The sequence below is a fragment of the Acanthisitta chloris genome, unplaced genomic scaffold, assembly GCF_000695815.1.
Source record: "Acanthisitta chloris isolate BGI_N310 unplaced genomic scaffold, ASM69581v1 scaffold17810, whole genome shotgun sequence".
Taxonomy (NCBI): domain Eukaryota; kingdom Metazoa; phylum Chordata; class Aves; order Passeriformes; family Acanthisittidae; genus Acanthisitta; species Acanthisitta chloris.
In genome coordinates, this window is record NW_008650630.1 from 38,590 (window position 1) to 42,925 (window position 4,336).

Below are 4,336 nucleotides of genomic sequence, written 5' to 3' on the forward strand. Positions count from 1 at the left end.
GATACTTATCAGTCACCCCACAGGGATGTTAGAAGGCTGATTTTGCTCAAGTTTGCAAAGCTTTCTGCAGTACTTGGCTTAGTGTGTGAAACTGGAATGCAGTACACACATGCCAAGTATTTCTACTATCCTGATGTAACTGGGGCCAGATTTTTCACATGCCAGCTCTTTTACTCTGGGACAAATGGCTGCTGAGTCAAGTGGTGATGGGGTACATTGAGGACAAGGCAGCCAAAATATAAGCAGGAAAGCAAACAGTTACACTAATGTTGCAGAAAAACAAAACCTGAACACCCAATAAAATCAGAGTCTCTGTAAACAAGAGAATGACACATCCCCTTCTCAGAAGGGTCTTTGACAAACTGTTGTATTGATAGCTGATTCTAGCAGCTGGCAACTGCAGAATATTAATGAAGCATTGGTACAAAAACAGTTTGAACAGGTTGATTGTAACTGACTGAAGAGGACAGTGCATGATATCGAGATACATTATTTGTCTGTACCATTTGCTCTTAGTTTGACCTTGTTGCTTGCTTGCTGCATTTTGTCTTTTTTTCTTTTCCCCTTTATTTTCCTTCCTTCCTTCCTTCCTTCCTTCCTTCCTTCCTTCCTTCCTTCCTTCCTTCCTTCCTTTATGCCTAATTAAGTTCAAATGCACTGGAAGCTGCAACAAAAATGCTGCATATCAGAGGATTTTTAAGTGCCCTCTTGCCTTTTTTCTCTCCTATTATTTGTTAGTAGGCACATGCAGTTCTTAATACACTAAGCCATGTTCTTGTTCACTAACAGAAATGGAATTTATACAGGGGAACTAGAAGGAGCTTAAGAGAAGATGCTTAGTCTGCCTGAGGGTGTGTAAAGGCTGAGCAGTCTGTGTGTATCTGACAGAGGGAAGGGAGATTGATGGCTTCACTCAGGACACACTTCAGTCACTACCCCCCTGGGCAGAGGGCAGGCAGTGTTCCTCCCCCACTGCTTGCCAATGAAAGCATAGGTATGAGCAGTGCTCATTGCTAGCTTTAACCTCATGATGGAATTCATATGACTGACTAAAAACACTGCTGGTGACCTTTATTTACTCACATGCTGCTTTTTTTCTTCTCGTGGTCTTGTACTGTGTCCTTCATGTGAACATCATCACACATCCCTGTTTTTATGCTTTCTAGAATATTTCTTTTTATGCTTCACAGCCCATAATAAGCTCTAAGAGTTCTGAAAAGGCATTTTGCTTGTCCCTGCTTCATTTGTCCATCTTCTGCCTCTCCCTTTGTCAACATTTATATCTACTCCTGGAAAATCCTCTTTTGTTTTGGTTGCTAACGGATTTTACATTTCCTTCTATACCTACACTATCCGAACCTTACTAGTTAGGTTAGTGCTAAGTATATTAATGGTTACACTTCTTTACAAGGGATTCACTTTCAGGAATATTAAGTGCAGATTTTACAGGAGAACATTTCTTTAGCTCCTAAGCAGGTATGGAACGTTCTAGATGTTGGATTTAATGTTTCTAACAAAGTGAATTCTTTTTTCCTCTTGGTACAGACATATATTTTTTATTTTTTCACTCTTCACCTTTTATTAACTGGAGCTAAAATTGGCCATCATGATCATAAAGGAATACCAGGGAAACTATTATTAACTCTACTTTAGGGGATAAATGGGAGGTGTGAGCTACAGTGATCCAGGCTCCTCATGACTGTGTGAGGTTGGCAGACAGGGCCACACCATGGGGTTTGCAGCAGTTTGTCTGTAGGCTGAGGCACAGGAGCTTCCAATGTCCCTTTGCTCATCTCCTTAATGTCCCCTTAGTTTACTGTGAAGCTTTTGAAGGGAGGAAAGCACAGAACAGTCAGAGCTCATTCTGCTGCCCTAAAGGGCTGGATATAATGGGATCTTTCCAAAGCATCAATTCATTAGTGGCATTCATGAACCTTCAGCATTATTCTGACTAATGTGCTGGCTGTGATTTTTCAAAGTGGTTGTGTCGTATTTTTAGGAAAAGGAGTGCTTCTTTAATAAATTGATAAACCCTTTCCATTTTTATGAAGAGCAATGCATTGTTGTTTTGTGCCATTACAAAAATTTGTAATAGCGATAGAAGTGTTGTTATGTCAATATTAAATATAAAAACAAATATGCTCTAGCCTTTGAAGTGTAAGAAAACAATAGTTAACATTTTTTTATGAAATGACCTAAAGTTTTCTCAGATGAGCAGAACAAAAGCTTTCTGGGATAGATAGCAAAACTCTCTTGTTTACTGTCGCTTAACTCACAGAAATAGAGTTCAGCTTTTTATGCCAGTTTGAGGTTTTGTGCTTTTGAATGCAATAAATTGTTATGTATGCTCTAATTTACAATGGGCTTTCTGAGATACTCTTCCTTCTAATGGCTCCTGATTAACAAAAACAAACTGGTATTTAACTGCTTTGCCAAAATCGCAGCAACCAGAATTGTTTCTACTTGTCCAACTTCTTCTAGTGGCAGGCCCAGGTTTTCCTTTCTGACGTATGTCACTGATCTGATATTAAACTGAGACTAGGATTAGCAGAAACAAAGTACATACCAGAGGTTCTTTCTGGACATGCTTATAAAAAGATTTATATACGCTGTGTACAGAGCAGTAGATACCTGTTACTGCCAGCAGCAAATCTCAATTATATAGTGCAGAAGCCAAACAAACTGGACTTTTTAAATCTTCCATAAAAGCCAGGAGTTTTACTCATTGATTTGACTTCTCCCCAGAGGTTTGCCAGCTACATCAGATTGTAGCTGATGTTTACATTCAGCTTCAGTAAAGTGAGGAATCAGAAGTACACTGGGTTCCTATCACAGGGCTAGCCTAGTGATAGGTAGCCTTAAAAGCAACACTTTGCTTGTTTTGTAGCATATATTGCATGCAGTGCTGCATGGCATTTACCCTGAAAATACTCCAGGCACCATCCCAAGAGGTCAATATACAGTAACACAGTTAGGTTTTTAGTTTTTATTAGGGTAATCATACCATTCCCACTGCTGATGCAGTTTGCTGTGCAAAATTGGAATACACCATAAGTGGCACAGAAAAAAAATCACATAGAGGTTTCCTGGTAATTGTAACCATAACAGCAACCTACACATTGTTATCATCCATAGATTTCAATGCTGGTATGGCAGGAGGCCAATCTAGAGTAATAAGTCGCCTAAATGCCCAAGAAAGAAACAGGGAGGAAGGAGGAATTTGGAGTTTGTGCAGCCTGTGTAGGCTGGATTACACAGAAGAAAACACAGTGGACTCCAGTTATTAATAATTTAAGTATTTAATAAGAAAGGGATTTGATAGTGGAAAAATCTCGGAATTAAAAATGGATTTTCACTGCCACATGTTTTCTAAGAAGGTTATACAGAATGTAGAAAACTCAAGGGTTTAGATATCAGGATGACAATAACAGGATGAAATTTATTTCAGGCCTTTGGAGTTTTATGTGGGTTACCTATGATTTCTTGAGCTGAGTGCATTGGCTATGCCTCTCAGAAACTCTGTAAGATATCACTCTGCTGGCATCTCTTATGGTCAATTCTAAATTAGAGAATAGCTGTGAAAAGTTTGTGAGGTTATTAGTGAAATGATTCCTGATGTCTTGTGACATGTGGGAGCAGCAAAGTTAATACTATCAAGGTTTGCCTTGTTCCTGCAAGTAATATCAACATCAACTAATATGAACATTAACATCTTAAAAATAAGAGTACAATATGGAATTTTAATATTTTGTATTTATTTTATGGATACTCAGGGAATTTTAAATTTCCGCTTAGAACCTGCTTTTTTTGGATATTCTCAATTTGTTCCTTTCTGTTGTCATCAGTGATTTTCCTTAGGTACCATTAAGTCTCACTAACACAATGGCATTTAGTTACAACCTAGTGTAACTTTTTGCCACTGTTTTCTATAAATCCAGTGGGATTTTTTTCTATTTCATTTCCGTGCTATATCCACACTGTAGATGGTAGAGCAATTTAAATTAACCCACACAAATTTTTCACTTTCCAGTAAGTGTCTAACTGCAAATGCAACTTCAGTGACTGAGATCAGTGATTTGTAACAGTTGTCAAATATTGAATAGGATATTGGAAATATTCTTGCCACAAGTTTTTTTGCAGAACAACTTTTGCTTCTAAAAACAGGTACTCACTTTCTGTGGTCCCATGAAAGCTGGAAATTGGTCTTTGTTCTGAGGATTCTTTATAATCCCTGCAGATGATGATTGAATACTGTAGTTTGATATGGAAAAACAAAAAGGAAAACTGTTTGAAACCGTTTCTTTTTTTCTTTTTCAGCCTAGTTGAAAAGGAAACA